Source organism: Anas acuta, chromosome 5 (assembly GCF_963932015.1).
Source record: "Anas acuta chromosome 5, bAnaAcu1.1, whole genome shotgun sequence".
Classification (NCBI taxonomy): Eukaryota; Metazoa; Chordata; class Aves; order Anseriformes; family Anatidae; genus Anas; species Anas acuta.
The window spans coordinates 9,668,891-9,687,681 of record NC_088983.1 but is presented as its reverse complement, the minus strand read 5'-3'; the positions used below and the strand labels follow the sequence as shown (position 1 = coordinate 9,687,681).

Sequence of the window (18,791 nt, the reverse complement as noted above, 5' to 3'; positions counted from 1 at the left end):
CTACACTCACAAGGGAGCCCATCCCAGAGTCACTGCTGGAGGCCAAATGCCTGAAGCAGTGTGGGAAGATCATGGGCATCAGCTGCCCTGTACAAGTCACTCTGCCCCAGCATGGAAAGGGCCATGTGAAGAGTGCTCCAGATTTTGTCAGACATAGCGCCTTGCTGCCCCTGTGGAGCTCAGCTCTTCTGCTGCATGTGCAAAGCCTCTGAGAAGTGCTCCACAGCCTCATGGTGGGCACCTAAGTTGATGCAGCCGATGCCCAAGTTGTATTGGGAGCAGATAAATCCTGTCTGGAGTTCCAGTGCCTGCCAATATGCAGACACAGCTTCCTCTGACCGCTAAAGCCATAAGTTCTGTGAGGTTCCCAGGTTGCAGTTCCAAGCATTGTCTGAGAGCACTGATTACCAAGAGCTCCTGTTCATTCTGTGCTTGGGTGGTTCCCAGGTATTGCCAGGCCTTCATATGATCTGGCTTCTGTTGTACTGCAGCCTCAAAGAGCAAGACAGCATTGGGGAGGTCACTTTCTGCCCGTCTTCAAAAGCATCAGGGTAATCTCTCATGGGATTATCTTCTTCAAACTGATAACTCTTGTCATATGAAGAGGAGTTGAGGTCTCCATAATCAGTGAGCCAGGGTAAGCCTCTGCACCTCTCTTGGCAATCTCCTCCCATTCTGCCTTGAGTTTGTTACAGAAGTCCACAGCAGTCTTTGCCTGCTCAAATTCCATATCAAGAGCCGACATGTTCCCAGTTTGCGTAAATTGATCCACCCAGGCACTGGATGCCCCCTGCTGCTGTATAAACTCAGCTGCCCATTGCTCTGCCTGATCTTGGTCTCTGTGGATCACCTTATTACCTCCCATCTCGAATCTGGTGGACAAACTTTAGGAACTCAGAACTGTTGAGTTTTGGATCATCCACTTTAGAAAGAAAATCACTAGCAGTTTTCTTAAGATCATCCTCAGGTTGATATTCCTCACACCATTTATCTGCCAATGACTGGTCTTCCGATTCCCCAAGCCACAGTTTTTCTTCTGACTGCTCTACGCATACTTCTGCCCATTTGGCAGGGGACACAGACACTTCAGCGATGAATTCCTGTGACCTGTCAGTCTCATTGCAATCTGAAGAGACATCACCAGCATTATCTGCTGCAGCCAAGAATTCTTGGGCCATTTTCAGGTGGTGCCAAGGCTGCCACGCCTGGAGCTCTCTGAGGGGCCTGTTGGAAGCTTGTCTGTTCAGTCTCCTGCATCTCAGCCAACAGATCATCCACCTTAAAGGTCTACGATGCATGGGACAGAAAAGGGGCATTGTGCTCTTGCAGGAACTCTCCAACCAGCCCATCTTCAGATGCTACTCCCAGGGATTTGGATACGACTGCTGCTCTGGGAGCCCTGGAGGGCCAGGCCAGGGAGCCCTGAAGCCCTTTGTGCCACAAGGGTCCTGCGTGAAGTGGCCAGCCAACTTCAGGAGGGGTTGGAGCCCCGCTGCAGGACTGCTCTGAACCCCTCCAGGCTGCACCTGGCCAGGGGCAACACCGACACGAGGTGGAGCCACCACGGACGGCCCGGCAGCCTGCGAGGTGGGACTGGACACCCCTTCCGCAGCTAGGAACTGGGCCCTGAGCCCGGGCTCAGGGTCACAGAAACATGAGGCTGGGGGCCCTGACACCTTGAGTCAGATGGGCTCCTTTCCTTCTAGAGAGCTGGGACTGACCAAGAGGCAACCACACACAATAAGTTGTTGCTTTAAGATCCAGGAAGAGAAAACCCCCGTAATGTCTTCATAACAACTTAGGAACACTGCTTTTACCATAATTTTAGTGTTGTTAGTATTGTCTACAATCCCAAAGCACTGAGAGTACCCTGCTACACTGGTGTTGTGCATGATTATTTATTTTTTTCTGAAACAAGGAAGGAATAACCTAACTCATGGTTGGGATTTACTTCAGAAGTCTTGGGTTTGGTAGGCTGCAGGGGAAAATAATGAAATCTAGGTCATCTGCTAGAGTCCAGCTGAGGTCAGTAAATCATTATTAACTAATGGCTGTCTGTTAGCCTGTATGTAGTGAGTTGGCCTCCTTCAGGCTCCCACTGGGCAGATGTTCACCCCACAAAACTGCCACCGTAATTGGTGTTAATTGTCAGTGTCAGCAGAGGCTATGAGGTGCTTGCTGCATGTCAGGGCTGAAGAACATGGGCAAAGAAACAGCAAATGCTCTGTACCCAACAGCAGATAGCCAGTAGAGAGACCTCAACTACCACTCCACAGGCTGTCAATTCTACAATAAATGAGTAAATAAACAAACAAAAATATTAAAAAGTGAAAAGTCCCAGGCTGCATGTGAGCTGTAGGCAGGTCTGTAAAGGGTGATGTGTTTCACCAGAGCTATTACCTTTTAAGTATGTGTCCCACAGATGGGATACCACAATTGGTTTGCTGAGCTCCAGTCCCACTCAGTCCCTGCATAAACACCATGGTCTCTCAGGGAGGTCAGTATGTTAAAAAAAGGGCTCCTTTGAAACTGGTCCTTAAGGCTGTTACTTTACCATCATTTTAGAAAGATATTGAAGTCATTATCAGATTGCAGGTGACTATTGTCAGCATACAATAGAAGTGCATAATGACTTCCTGGAGCAAGATAGAACTGAGCTGTCTCAAATAAATTAAGCATTTTAATTGTATAGGTTCCCTCTCCCCACTTTCTGTCATGTGCCTTGCTATCCTGGGTATTTTGGAGATGGTTTACATAACTGTGTGGAAGCAGTTCTCAAATGGTTCTCAATACGGCTTTTCCACAGCAGACAATGCATGGTGACATTGTACTGCAGGGTTAGGGAAAGAGCATCCCAGCTTGTTTGTGCTGTAATCTAGGCTTGTTACTTGCCGCAACATTTCAAATCCAAGAGAACAGTAGTCAAGTTAGTCCTAAAAGGTTACAGGATGCCATCTGGAGTCATGAAACTGCTCCTTACCAGCCTGACAGCAAAACCATCTGGCTCTCCTTCACATTGACTGGGACCTTTCTTACTAATAGCGACAAGACTTCATACTAAGTGTGATCCTAATGGCACACAAACTCTCTCTGTTTGTCACTTCCACAGCTTATGTGCTCTGTGTTCTGGTCAGAAAGCAAAGCAAGGGCAGACACAGGTTTATACCTCCTCCTCCTGCTCTCAGCTCTGTGTCCTTCACACATAAGGGTTTGTCTTTGTACACTAAGCCATAAGAAGCAGAACTGATAAAATATTCAGAAGGATTTTCAGTGACCTCTACTGTAAATCTCGCCTCCACCAAGGTACAGCAGGCTCAGAAGGGAAGGTGAGAGAAAAATTAGAACTAACGATCAGCTTTCCTAATCAGCCAAATAAACTTATTTAGTGCTTTCCCACCCCTTTCTACTTAATTTGGAGAAATGTTCCTACCTGTATAAATACAGCCATCAGATGCCCTGGCCTCTCTATGCACAGTCCTGAAGGAAAGTGCATATGGCTTTATCATCTCTTCTGCTGCAAATGCCAAGGAGCAATTGGAAATATATTTAAGGACCCAATATATCTGGGCTTTAAGAAGCAGCAGGACACTGATGAAAAAACAAATCACTGAAGAAAAAAAAAAAAAAAAGCAGGTCTTCCAGTTTGCTGGAATAAACCATTATAACAATTAGAAAGGATGTTGCTTTTATTTGCTTATTTATATTTGGTGGGCTTAAATACTTTTCTTTCTCTTTCTGCAGAAAGATGAGCTTTGACTCTCAATGTCTATCTGCATAACAGGCAAAACTTTAGTTATAGATGGCTACAGCTTGCTACCTTCTGGGAAAGTTTTGCCAGGAAAGTAGATTTTGGGCTTTTTTTTTTTTTTTTTTTTTCTACTGATGGCTGCTACAAGACACACAACAGCTTGTACCTGTCAGCAAAACCAGTCCTTTTTCTTAACTGCCCTGCTGCTCAACACTCTTATTTCACAGTGTCAGGCACCGTGAGCACTTTAATCTGTTAAAAGGGCTCTTTTTTCCTTTTAACACTGAACCCATGTTTTATTTATCAGTCTTTGATTTAGAAATGCTTAGAAGGCATAACACGTTTTCTAAGATGGATGACTTCTCTGTGGCTTTTGTGCGTGTCCATGTGTATGCACATAGGTGTTGTCATTGCTGGAAGTCCAAAGGGAAGCATCTTTATAAAGAAACACTTGCTGGCATGTAGGCCAGGAGAACTGCTACTCTAAGAAAGGCTCTCTGAGCACATAGACCTATAGAGCTGTCCTGTGAAGGGCCAGACCCAGCTTTCACTGGTGGGAGTCTTTGCCTTGATTACAGGGGGCTTTTTTTCCAGGTTCCACTGAAGGACAGAGAAATGCTGCTGAATAAAGGGAGATGTAAAAACTGTATGCTGTTTCTGGGACTTTCTGAAGTCATCTGAGAAGAGTTAGATTTATCATCTCCAGCTGATAATATAAATCTCAGTCATAGGTTACAGAAACTTAATTTCTTAGCTAGGGAAATGAGCATCTCTTCCCATCCCCCTGTGTTCAGTGTTTCTTTGGGGCAACCATACTCCAGCCCCAAAAAACTGCCTACATCTTTTAGCCTGTTCCCAGAGCTGTGAATTGCCCCCACTTGTGCTGCTGCCCCATACGAGCAGGACGGGTGCATTGAGGGAAACCTGGGAAACCCCATTTACCCAGAAGCAAACCAGAGAGCTCCCTGCCACGTATCACAACAAAAGGCCTCACTGGCCACACAGATTACTTGCTATATGTACCGAGAACAGCCAAAAGCACTGTTTTAGCTGCCAAGAGACAGAGGGTGCATCTTGCAGCTCATACACGTTGCTGTTACAGAGGAAGATCATCTTTAGCAGAGCTCAGCCATGCTCCTGTGCCCAGAGCAGATGCACCCGTACACGTGTTCATGTCTGCACTCTGGACTGCATGGCTCCATAACTCGTACTCTGCAGTGGAGCCTTCCCTAGCTCTGCAGTAACCTGATGATTAATCTAGTGTATAATTAGGGGTTACAGAGGACAATGGCTTCTCCAGAGAGAAGCTGGGAGCAGGAGGCTAGTTATGTTGATATCTGATGGCACCTGAGACGGTGCCAGCGGTAACAGCAATTGGATGGCATGACCACCCTGTAACACTGTCTGCTCTTGGGACAGACAGCCATCTGGGATCCTGCTTCAGAGGACTGAAGGGCCATTATGTTGCTTTGTGTTTTCCCAGGTAAGTGTGAGATCCTGGCTGCCTGCTCTTAAGCATAGTTGGTTGGAAGTCCTGCAACACTTTCTGGATGCCCGTGGTGGCCTGATTTACACCACTGGGTGCTGAACACAGATTGAAAGTCACTTTAGGATCAAAAGGAGGTTAGGGAGCATCTCCTGTCAGACAGGCAATGGTCAGGAGCACTGCAGCCATATTGTGCATGGGCACAGTCCCTGAGTTTGTTTTTACCAATCTAACAAAGCTCCCCCACTGTCCATGTGAATCTCACTGATGTGTGAGCAAATCCTGGGATTATCTGATCAGGGACAACAAGACCCCGTTCTCAAAAGTCAAGGGATATTTTGTAAGCCCTAAGTACAAAACAGCAAGAAGTGAAATCCCTGTTACTTATGTGCTAAATGCAGGGAAAATGGCAAAAGACTTCACTTTTCTTTTGACTTTCTTTTTTTTCACTTCCCTCCAAAGAAAACAGGGATGGGTCATGTGCCCCAGTTAATAAAACCAGACTGTTTTAAATATCCAAGAGAAAAGTAATCAGCTCCTTGTATTGTTTTTTATTACCACTACTCATATTTACAGTTTTTTCTTCTGAGACATATCTGAAAGCAACACTTTTAGGTCTGCATTTAAAGTGGCAATGCCTCAGGGTGCCACCTCGATAACTCAATAGGCGCTCTGTGCTGCCAGCCTGGCAGCTGCCTCAGGGTCTGTCAGATGGCCATGAGGATGATGAGATGTCTAGACAGCCTTGAGGTCCTGATGGCTATTTGTCTTTCACTTGCATATCACTGGGAAGGAGTTGCTAATATCTGGTTGCTTAAATAGAAAATTCTGTTCAAAATTCTGATCTGAGCATACTGCATATTGGCCCCATCTCGAGTAACAAAGTCATGTTTTCTCCCTGAAAATATGCCTCTTGCTTGACAGAGATAGCTCCATTACGTAATCCTGTCAATCAACTGCCAATCACTATGGTAACGGGGTGCCAAACACAATATTAAGATGAACATTAAAAAGCTGTCAGATAGGGCCCTGTCTGTTCTCTTCATCTTAAATTTTCGTTTTTGTTTCCTCATCTCCTCTCCTCTCCTCTCTGCTCCATTCCTGGTGTGCAGTTTTCACTTTCCTAGGGAGGTCTTTGCAATGAATCCCTGCTCTGTGTCCAGCAGCTATTGAGATAGTTACTGAGGCTGCAAAAAGGGGAAGACTGAAATTCATAAATACTTTCAAAAGAAATACAAACCAAAATGATTTTTTTTTTTATTTTGTTTTATTCCTTTTGGAGACTTTTATTCCATTCTCCAAATGCATTAACATACAACAGTTGCTGTCCATGTTCTCTGACCTGCTGATGACATGAGGACAAGGTCTGACAAAAGCTTCTCTAAACTCATACTCTTCTTCCAACATCAGCAGGCAAAGGGAAAAAACTATAGGAAGCAAGGGAAATACAGGAATTCTTCCAGCAATCCGTAGTTTACAGACTTCCTAGGCTGGAGGCGGTATCTAGAGTATTGTATTTAATTGCCCCAATAGACCTCTTCCATCAAATTTTTTTGATCCCAATTTGAACCTATTTGTATTTTTTGCCCTCCACAACCTCCTGTGTCAAAAGGTTCCCCAAGGTAATTAGTGCTGGCTGTGAAAAAGTGCTTCTTCATGTTTGTGCTAACTCTGCTTTTTGGGCAATTTCATCTGACTGCCTCCTTAACTGTTATATGATGAAATGTAGTTTAATTCCCCATTTTCCTTTCATAATTCATGGGTCTGGGATCTCTGGCACCTGTTTTTTCAGTTATCAAAAAACATGGAAATGTTTTGTTTCCCTGTTTGTTTCCACACTGCAGCCTTTCAGGAAACATGGAAATGTTTCCATATTCAATAGGTTATAAAAAACCTTCTTGGAAATTTTTCCCCATGATGTTCTGAATGCAGCCAAAGCAAAGCAGGAATGAGCTTCCCACCTCATGTGAAATATTGTGATTTTGACTTTTCCAGTTTGAAACAGAACAGGTATACATTTTGCAAAAATTAAATAGTTTGGAGAGCTCAGTAGATTGCATTCCAAGCAAGTAAATGTGTCCAATTACCTAAAATTGAAAAACAAAACCTGCCTTTCAAACACCATCTCATAGTGAAAATGAAGCAAAAGAAAAAAAAGCAAACCCAACCAACCCTCAAAAACCTTTATGCCAAATACTACACTGTAAAATTTTTGATGTTTTGACATCAAGCACTTTGAGTTTTTTGCCTCTGAACTGAAATTCTGTTCCCTCAAAACAAACAAACAAACAAACAAAAACAGCAACAAAAAGAAAGCAATCAAGCAACTCTCTTGAGGTATTTCTATTTTGAAGGAAGCCATGCTGGAAAACTGTCTCATGACTCTTCCACATTGCATAGGTTAATCTCGGGAAAGAGAAAAATAACTGATTTCATCCATGGGTCTGGCCTGATGACAGGGGTTGGTTTCAGCTTTGTGGTGACTTCTCCAAGCCACAGCAGCTCTTGCTATGGGGCTGGTGCCATAGGCTGTTGTGCCAGGGCTTCTCCCTTGCTCGGTGCCAGGGCTGTGGGTATGGCCAAATCACAGCTGTCATCGTGTCCTGTCAGACACCCCAACCAGCTGTCTGGGGCTAGTGTCATCTGGAAATCAGGTGGTCCCAGACCCTGCCACCCATGGCAAATTTGGCAGTGCTGGCTCTAGGGTTTCCTCTCCATTTCTGATTTCAGTGCAGAAATGGTCAGGTGTTGGGACAGGACCCAAGAGCCATGTGCACCACACATTCTGCAATGAAATGGCATTTACTGGGCCACAGAGACTGTTTTCTTCCATGCCCTAGTAGCTGGACCAAATTCATGAGCAGGCAGAATGCCATCTGGACAGGTGGACTTAAGTGTAGGTAGCCAAGAGGTCACATATGAGTGTAAATGACATTTGTTGAAAGCAGATGCTCTGAGTGAGTAATAAGAAAGTCCGGTGCCCCCACACCTCATTAATCCAGCATCATCTCCACCATTGGGCCAGGGTGGATCAACAACTAAATAAATATGGGAGCTATGGGCTGCAGTAGGTGAGATATGTCTTTCTTGATTCTGGTCAGTGTTTTATGTTTTGTCTCTTTTGTCTTTCCTCTATGAAATGGCCTAACAAGGGATTTCTAGATTTGGTATCACATTTTGAGAGTTGTATGTGTCACTAGGGTAGGGAAAAAAAAAAAAAACAAAACCAAAAAACAACTACATCCACTACCAACAACAAAAAGTACAAAGAAAAAAAAAAAGCCAAATGTGCTTCACGGCTTTGTATGTGGATACGAATGCAGATTAATATGATATTAATGTAATGCAATTAAGAAAAAGCTGATGTTATTGTTTGAGACAGACATTATTTCCCCACAGAAGAGTAAATCAATTGCAATTATTGCACTTTCTGTAAGAATTTGCACATTTTAATCTAGGTCAGGTCTATTACTGAAATGAGGCACAACTATATTTTAGTTAGGCTGAACAAAGGGCAGAGCCAGTGACAGGTACAACATGTAACTAATCATGCTGCATATGTAACTCTTCAAGAGTTAATGAGGGACAAACTAAACCTAAACGCTCTCCTGAGTCTTTACATTCTTTACAAATAAAATAAAATACAAACAAAACAGAAAAAAAAAAAAAAGGAAAAAAAATGGTTGGCCTCTGCTTTTCCACTGAAGCAGCAGTAATACAAATCCTCTTCTGGAGCTATTTATTGCCACCACTCGAATGTGTTTGACACATTCGCACAATGACCCCTGCACCTGCAATTTGATACACAGGCAAAACAAAGGCATGAAGGGAAAGGGCTCAGCTTCCTCTCCTTAATTACTTCATCCAAAACAAAAGCCACCCAATGGGTTGTTTTGAAGAGAAAACAACATTGAGCACCCTCGCAGTTGCTTTGGACAAATGGTGTGTAAGTAAAACTACATCCCAATGTGGTGCCAGGGGGGCCTGGAACATAGGTGCCACCAGCACGCTGTCCCTGCAGGAAGACCACGTTGCAGAAATGGACAAAAGTTTTCATTGACTTTGGGCACCAAAGGTCTTCACTGCATGGCTGTTTGCCCCGAGAGAGGGAGTTTGAGCGGAACTGTGGTGTGAGGGGAGAGTTGCACACAGCTAAAGGCAGCCAAGGCCAGGATGGAGACTTGGAAGAGAGGCAGAGGCGCTGATGCAAATCAGCTGCAAATCCCATGTCTCTGAGATAGACAGGGCCAAAACACAGCTGGAGCCTTCTAGGAACCAGGCTGGCCAAGAGCTGCTGTATCTCAGTTGTGCTATCTTGATGGATTTCACAAAAAGGGGTTTTAAGGAGTTATGGCACATTTGCTTATTGTGTGTCAACAAGCCTGGGCCCTGGCTGGTGGCCCAGGAACCCCTTGGTGTCCCACCAGGCACAGCAGACATCCTGCAGGCAGTTGGAGCAGGCCTTGGCTGGGAGGCAGCAGGCCCCATGGGGACAGCTCTGGCTGCTGTCACCTCCCAACTCTGGCCAGCACCAGGATGGTCTTTTTCTGACCTAGTGTGAACCATGGGAGGGTTGAAGTGCTGGCCTTGGTGGCTTAATGCTGTACGAGGGTGGAGGAGAGCTGCTCCCTGAGCACTGGGCTCTGCTGAGGAGAGATTTCATTGCTGCCTCCCAGCTGTGTGCTCCGGCACTTCTGTGGCAGCCCATGGGAAAGCAGCTTCCCACACGGCTGCCAAACACAACCCAGAGGTGGTGCTGAGTGCTTCACAGCTAGACCTCATACTCTGGCTTGGAAATAGGCCTAACACCATTTATGTGCCCTATAAAAATTAACATGTGATTGTGTGTTTGCAAGATTAAAATAAATACTTGATATTAGGAAGTTAATTTCCAAAAAAAAAAAAAAAAAAAAAAAAGTAAAAGGCATTATTTCGTTGTATCTCATGCTTGAAAACTTGCTGGTGTACCACTTTACTGCTAAAATATCTTCAGCACTAGTGGTTTTTGTTTTGTTTTGTTTTGTACAAGCATCAAGCAGTTCAAAGATCATGTTTTAAAGCTCTTTCATTCAGTCAGAGAAGGAAAAGCCCTAAATCATCCCTGTTGTATTTTTCCACATTAAAGAGCAATAACTAAGAACAACAAGAGCTAATCTATTCCATGTTTTCATGTCCCTCTAGCGACATGTTATAGGAATGGCTTTAACTGACATTTCGTCCTACAGAAAAAGCAGGCTTTCAAAAGGCACAAAGCCATGCAGACACCTAGCTCCAGAGAATGTTTGCTCTGAGACTTAATTTTTTTTCTACAGGATTCCCAGAAATCACCACAAATATATTAGCAATAGCAAACCTCTTGTTTGTTTGGACAGGAAAGTCTCCCTAGATTAGGCCCTTTTAACTCAAACAGATTAAAATAAGCAGCTAAAGGGAACTCCCTCTAGCATACCTCGCCAGAGCCCAGTGCCTTTAGAGCACGGAGAGGAACACCTTTACCTCCCGTCAGGATTTCACTCGTTTCTCCAGGCAATAAAATAAGACACAACTACTGTTTTTTCCCTTTTCCACACAAGGTCAGTGTGAAGGCATCAGGCAGGTGGGGTGAGGACAACCACTGGCCCATCCGAGGTCTGTGCCACGTGAAGGGCTCAGTCATGCCACCACCACCTCCTGAATACTGAAAGCGCTGTAGGAAACCCACAGCCTGCTTGGATCATTCCCTTTGTCTCTGGGCTACCCAGGAGGATCTGTCAGAAATATGTGGCTAATTGTATAGGTTTGAACCACATGATTTGATGGAAGAGCTGGGCTCTAGACATCTGGTTTTTGTGTAAACAAGCTAATTCTCCTGGCCCCTATCTGGAGAAGCAAACGCCTTTGTCCTGGTGGACAGCTGAGGTTCATGCTGTCCCTGAGAGTCTTAAAGGGAGCAAGATGTGCTGTATTAACTCTCCCAGTGAGAACAGCGAGATACTGGGTGACTCAATCCTCCTGCATCCCACTTAAACCAGATGCTAGCAGAGACAGCAGTCAGAGGAACACACAGGTTCTTGCACAACTCTCATGGGACTTTCAACATCTAAATCCATACTTGTTAGCTTTCTACTTAAGAGGCTTATTTTATGGCTGTTGCATACCACACATATCTGTCCATATCCATAGTCTCTGCCATATCCTTGGCCATGGCCATATCTGTGGTCTCCGCCATACCACGCTAAGGACAGAAGTTTTTGGAAAGTAGTTGCTTCTCCTAAACAACAATACATTGATATACAAAGCAAGAGATAGAACAAAAAGGGAGGAATCCTCCCTCATTCTGCTGCCTGTGCCTCTGCCAGAATAGGAAGAGAGGAAAATGAAGGCATGATCCACATAGATTGTCCCAGCTGAGAATCCAGACTTGAATACCTTGTAAGACAAGCTCTTAGCTTAACATGCCCTATCTATTGACTATATCGTATTGGCCTTTATGAATATTTGATGCATTCTCCCTTCTCCCCACTGCATTTATTTGTTAAACAGAACTTATTAAAAATGAAAAAAAAAAAAAAAAAAAAGCATTTGAGGAGCATTTATTTTACAGACTTACTGGATGATGTAGTCAAAAACATATTTTAAAGATTTAGCAGAATCAAACACCAAACATTAAAGCAGGGAGAGAGCCAATTAAGGATGTTACATAGTAACAGGGCAGTCAATAAGCCATAAATCCATCAAGTTGTCTTGGTGGTGAAATGGTTTTAATCAGAACTAGATAAAAGGTATTCAGAAGACATTCACTACGTATTGAAAGTATCCTTAATGCATACATTTTTTTAACTCTTCTCTTGAAGGTACAGAACATACGGTGAATTTACTATATCAAAAAGCCGTCTTCACAAGAAGTCCATGTGTGTATATATATGTATTTGAATTATATCTCAACAAAATGGTGAAATGACTCAGCAGTGCAGAAACTGTATATATAGGACAGACAGAACTCACTATATTTTTTTCTCTTATTATTCTAGCTGCAAAAACTGATTCTTGTCTAAAATCTATACTGCAGGCCTCCTTATTTAACATGCATTTGAACACAGCACTTTGTTTTAAGGATGAGATTTTATAGTGACTATAATCTGTATCGTCAGTAAGATTAGGATATTTTTTTTTGCAGTTCTATATGCACACAGCTGGGGCGGGTGACAGATTCTCCTGATGATGAGCGTAGTTTTCGCTCTCATAGCAACCTGTGGGTACCATTCTCTTTTTATTTGCACCTTTCATATATTCTTCTCTAAGCACTGGTGATAACAATCCTGAGCAAAACCTCAACCTGGAACTGAGGAAACAAAAGTGGTTGCAGCACAGATGGTGAAAGGGCCCCTAACCTATGTTCCTCTTGCAGAAGGCACTCCTGCAATGGAGTGGAAGGACTGTAAAATGGTGTGTTTCACTCATCTCACTGCAAGAGGAGCTTTTGAACAATGCACTTCATTTTTCCTGCCACTGCACTAAAATGAAATCCAGCTTCTCCAAAAACATCTGTGGAATTAAAACAGCACAACATTGATGGTATGGAGTAGAGAATTAGATTTACTATACTTAAAGGAATCAATTGAGGAAGATTACAAAAGGAAGGGCAAACTCAAAGTCTTCAGCTATCATTAAAACTATTCATTTCCTTAGCAAGGCAGAAAATTGGATAGCTCTCCTTCTGTTCATAATTTAACGGCTTGTGTTCAGTCACAGCCCTACCTACCTGCTTAAAAGCAAATCATATGTAGCAGTGATACACACTCATTACCATCCTCTCTCAAGATAATTTGACAGTTCCATGGCATGGTGCCACAGTTGGTCGTTATCTCTATCCCCAGTATCACACTCTCCTGCAAGATGCTGCAGTGACAAAGAAATTTCTGGTAGCTTCCTTTGGCTTTCTTCTTCTGGTCAGCATCCACTCCAAAGGGAAGTGCTCAAGCGATATTACAGAGGAATGCAGGCATAAAACAGGCATACTGCTCTTGTGTATTTATTTATTATTACAATTATTTATTCCTATTATTATTATTCAAATATTCTCAAAAGGAGCAGTTATCTGGAAATGAAGTTGGAAAAGAATCTCTCATCCTTAAATGCTGGAAACTGTCCCCTGTTCCTCCCAGCAACTGGCTGCTTCTTCTCCAGCTGTGACTTTCTCATAGAGCTCAGGGAAGTCAGTATACGGGGGCTAGAGGAAGCTTATTCAGTCCCCTCTCTTACAACTATGTATTGACTGTTATGCCAGTTATGCTCCAGCACCACTGCCCTTTGTACCCCAAGAGGTTAATAGCTTATCAGCCCAACAATAAGTTTATTACAAAATTAACGTTAAAAAAAATGAAACAACCTCCAACTCCATCATTTTCTGCCTTATTGTCAAATGTCCCACCATTTAGACGTGATTTGCATGATTTACTGTGCATATGCTTTTTCTCTGTCTCCAAGCCCAGAATTATCTTCTATTGAGGCTGTTTCAGCTGCTGGTGCTTGCAGATTGCCTTTGTCCTTTCCAACCTGCAAAATATCATCTGCAGAATCCAAATCACTGTCTGCTTATTCTCTTATCTTCCACTTCTTTTACCCATCAATAGCCAAGCTGTGCTGTTCGGTAACTACAACATATTGTAGGAAGGAACTGATAAGTACATCAAACAGCATTCACAGACTACACACAAACATGCACCACTGACATTTTTTATTGCCTGTGACAAGTTACCCATCCCCATTCGGTCTTTCCAGATGCATAATGCAGATTTCAAGTCTGGGTCACTGTAGGTACTCTTTATTATAAAGAACTTATCCATATATAATCAGAGCTAGAATTTGAAAACCATATGCTGACAAATAACACATTTCTTTATGGTATTAAAAAAAGATGACTATATAAATATAAGGATGGGAGAGCTAAGTTAATGTGTAAATATGGAGTCATCAGACAATGTCCAGTGATTTAATGGAAGCAATTTAAGATTTTCCCTTAGCAAAGGTGTTGTATGACTTCCAAGTCAATTGCTTTGCTGAGTAATATCCACTTTATATAAAATTCACACCACTGGTCTGGGTTGTGCTACAGATGATGGGGAATTCATACACAGTTGGGTACTGAAGATTGCTTGAAGAGTGGTATCTCTTTAAATTGCTTGCTTCTTTGTGATCTGCTCAGAATCACCTGAAATTATCTCTGCATTTTCTGAACAGCTACAGAATTCTCAGTGATGCAATTCAATCATTTAGAAGTTCATAAAGTGTAAAAGAAAATTTCATATTTTTGGGTAAAAGCTACTGCAGAAAAAAGTGATCAGTGGGCCTCTAAAGAAGAGACCTTCTTTAAATTGGTAACATAAGCATTCCATGTTATCCAGTGCAAGCAAAGAAATACAATCTTAGGGTAACTTGGACTGCTCAGGAGAAAAAAAAAAAAAAAAAAAAGGGTTAATTTTGTTATTCTGTCATGGGGTTCCCATGAGATTTGGGCAAAACAACTGTTTGTTGCACTTTGATTTTGAGTTTCCTTCTGCTGAATGGCATTCATTCTTCCTTGGGTGCTGTTTTTTATTTTTATTTTTGGAAATGGCTACAGAAACCAAACAAAGACTAAACAAAGGATCTCTGCTCTAACGAGTCCTGCACCTAAATCTGATCCAGTCAAATTTGGGTTCTACTGAAATATATCACCTAGATTATCAATTCTACTGCAATGCATATTACATGTGTGCATTCAGTATTCCCACAGTGGCAGGGCTGGAAAAACATGATACAGGCTTTAATATTAACTCAAGATTGTTGAAGATTAAGTTTCACATATGTTTTGACTATAGTTGTATTTTTTCACAATTGTTTTAGTTTGTCATATTCCACATGCATTTAAAATGTTGACTAATCTCTTGCAACTGTTAAACTGTAATCAGTTCCTCACTACTAAACTCGAAAAAATGCTATCTGCAAAACATGGAATTAATTATGAAAAGAAGGTGTAGGTGTCCATTTTTGAGGTTTGAGCTGTGATTGACAAGTGGTTCTGTTGTTCTTAAAGGGAAAACATCTGTAAAGATGTAAGCCATCAGGAATGATAACCTCTGAACTCTCACCCCACACTGAGCTCCAGTAAATGAGTGCACCTATCTCTCCTGCCAAGTGTAACGTGATACAGATGTGAAGTTTGTACCACAGGCTGTTTTTATGGCTTTGAATCTTGAAGTTAGATTGGGAGGATTCTTAAAACAGCAAATATGGGATCACAACAAATTAAAATTAATAAAGAGAGAGGAGCGACTATGTATTTTATATCAGTTTAAAAAGAGTAAAGACTTTTAGATAGCGAAACAAAACACTTAAGAAATTTTACCAGGACCTTCAGGTCCTTCCCAGGAGCTGGGAAAGATCCCAGCTGGGTCTTGCAGAATATTATAAAGTCACCAGCTTCTACATGAATTTAAAAAATTAAGACAAAGAAAGCATAAATTAGTTTTACCTCAATAAGCAATTAGTATCTGCTGTAGCTGAACTAAATGACACTGTAATGCAGGCATTATCAGTATGCAGTGTTACAGGGTAAAGGAATAAGTTAACCCCCGGTTTCACAAGTTGCAGAAAGCCCTGTAGTTGTGCTCAGACAGCCACATAACTAAACTCCGGCCACAAATCCTCCTGCAACACTTTTCCCCTCAGGCCTGAGGTTTGACAGGAAACACATTCCACAAACCTTTTAATTTAGCTTGGCCTTTTTTAATGAGAAAGGATGTTTTTATACAGACATGTGCTCTGGTTTTCCTTTCCCTTCCAGCACACGCATCAGCCAAATAAATATTATCAAAGGATTAAATATCTTGTGCTTCTCTAGGATATTTCATCCGAGTATATATCCAAAGTGCTTCACAAACTTTAATTAATCCCCCGCTGAGAGCAGCGCTGATAGACACACGTTGCAGATGAGCACACGAAGAGGGCCGGCTGGTACAAGAGCCTCTTGCAACCACACAATGATTGAGCTGTGGGGCCAGCAGGGGAGTCCAGCCATCCCTCCTCTCATGCTTTTTCTGCTCAGTTTTCTCAGATATTTGCAATTTGTGTCAGGCTATTTCAAGCTCATGTGGGCAAAAGCATTTCCAACTCTCTCTCAACCACAGTGTCCTTCCTCCACCAGTGTGACCCTGATGGAGGCTGTGGTGTGGCTCAGCTGTGCACTTAAGTTCTTGCAGGCTAAAATCTCCCCATCCACCTTCACAGGGCATTGACCTTGGGTCCCAGGTAGGACAGAGCAGGATGGGGGGCTAAAATGTACCCCAGACCAAGCACGGGGAATCATAAGGTGTCTGATATCTGCCTTCTGATGTCTCATTTAAGACACCTGAATTATATTATTTCTCTGGATGTCAAAAACCATCACCAGAACACATGTGATCTCTCTGTACCTGAGACTACAAGGGTTTGGGCAGGCTTTTTCTTTTCTTTCCTTCTTTGCAAAAATGTGTCAAAGACATAATTTATTACAATGAAACTGTGAACATACAAAACAAAACTGACATGTCCTCACTTCAAATGCCTTTGTGCCTAGAAGACAGGAGATAAAAAGGCAATTGATATGGGCAAACAAAACCATATTTTACCTCTTTCTCCTGTCTCCCAGACTGTAATGGGCTGTGGTCTGAAGCTCAGAGGACTTCTGCTTGATATATATGCATTTTTTAAGCAAGCCTTACTGAGATTTGTAGCAGGACCAGCAGCAGGAGGACCTGTGGTAGGGGAAGCAGGTAATTAGAGCACATGCCTTTTCTCCCTAGGAGCTATCAGGTGAACAGAGGCTGCAGTAGGGTTTTTGGAGCATCTCAGTATGGCTCCCTGGGAATTTTTTGTGATTCATTGGCAAGCTGATCACCATGGAAAATGATGCTGTGCCCAGCATATTTCTTTGGTTTGATCTATCGATTAGTAGACTTAGCTTTTTGTTTTGTTCTGTTTTAATGACCATAAGGATGTTTCTGCTGATCCAGCAACACTGGCTTCTGTATGAAGTATGAGCAAGATGGGAATTTGCACATATCATCAGCCTTCAGGCCCAGGCTCTGCTCCAGCTGGGCTGTGACTTTCTAGATGTCATGAGTAGGCAGATGCCAAGCAGAAGCATCCAAGTGTCATTTCAGATTCACCAAGGGAGGAGTGTGCAATTAAATCTCATGTCTATGCAATCTCCTGGGGCTTTTGGAGAATCACAGAACACAGGCTGGTAGGACAAGGAGCCATGTGATGACAGAATTATGCACAGCACCATTTTGCCAGCTGAATCCTGAATAACAAAGGCAATGAAAAGGGCTATTCAGTCATCAGTTTTCAAGAATTCAATATAAAAGGTTTTCATCCAAAATATGGGCATTAAACTCACAGGAATTTTAAAAACTAGTAGATCAAGCTGCCAGAATGCTTGGCTTTTCATTCTGAAATGCTGAATGAGACTTTGAAGAGACAGCTTGTGCTTGGAAATGATTGTGTAAATACATGTATATAGGACTGATTTGTCCTGCCAGGCTGGCGGACAATAGTCCTCTGGGCTACATAGTTCTCTGCACAGGCCTGCTAGCAGTCTCCAAGGGCAGGACTCTGGGAAATGCAGCTGTGGCATCATCCTTGACTTGGGTGTATGAGCCTGAATAGAGCAGGCTGCAGCTGTACCCTGAAAGCTGGTCTGCAGCTGTACCCTGAAAAGCTGGTCCTGGATGTTGGTGATGAGTAATATGAGAGTATTACAGTGGTATCATGACTCTAAATGTGCTCAATATCCAGTGATGCTGGGATGGTTCTCCTAGTATGTGGGTTATTGGACATGTATCTAGATACAGAGAGACACAGTCAGCTTTCCTGGAATCTAAATCAGTTGCCCTCCCTTTCAGTGGCACTTTTATGGCAATGGAAGTGTGGAAGATCTCATATTCCATTTCAGTCATATACACAACATGGCTGAGCTGAACCTGTACATCTTTCTGTGGATATCAACAATAACAACATAGTACTGAATGCTTACGGAAGGAAGGAGACATTCCCTAATATTTCTAGACTGACAAATAGACACAAAGAAAAACAAACAGCTTTTTATTTTTTTCTTCTTCTTTCTTTTTTTTTTTTTTTCTTTGTCACCTGCAATACTGCAACAGGATTATCCTTGTTGTCAAGGTGACAGACATTTTGGCCTGTGTAATTATTGGCAAACATAGCAGGAAGAAGAAAGTGTTGAGCCAGAATCCACATGCAACACCGTTCTACACCTTATCAAATTCAGCTGGCCAGCAGCCTGCTCAGGAAATAAAAGCAATTGTCCAGGAAGCAACAGAATGCGTAGTAACAATCACGTCATGCAAAGTAAGACATCCTAAGCAGGATATATAAATATATTTATAAAGGACAATTATGAATCTTTTGTGTGTTTAGCAATTGCTTTGTTGAATGCTGTTTAATGTCACACAGAATAAAAGTATTTGAGGATTCTTTCCTAAATTTCAAAATTCAGGTCCAATTCACTGAGGACTTCAAACTGTATATTTGATT

General features: G+C 42.5%; 1 pseudogene; it reads right to left on the bottom strand.

Annotated features, from left to right (window-relative positions):
- Nucleotides 1-228: 228 nt before the first annotated feature.
- LOC137857306 (peroxisomal targeting signal 1 receptor pseudogene) lies at nt 229-11,442 on the bottom strand (annotated as a pseudogene).
- Between the last annotated feature and the right edge of the window lie 7,349 nt (nt 11,443-18,791).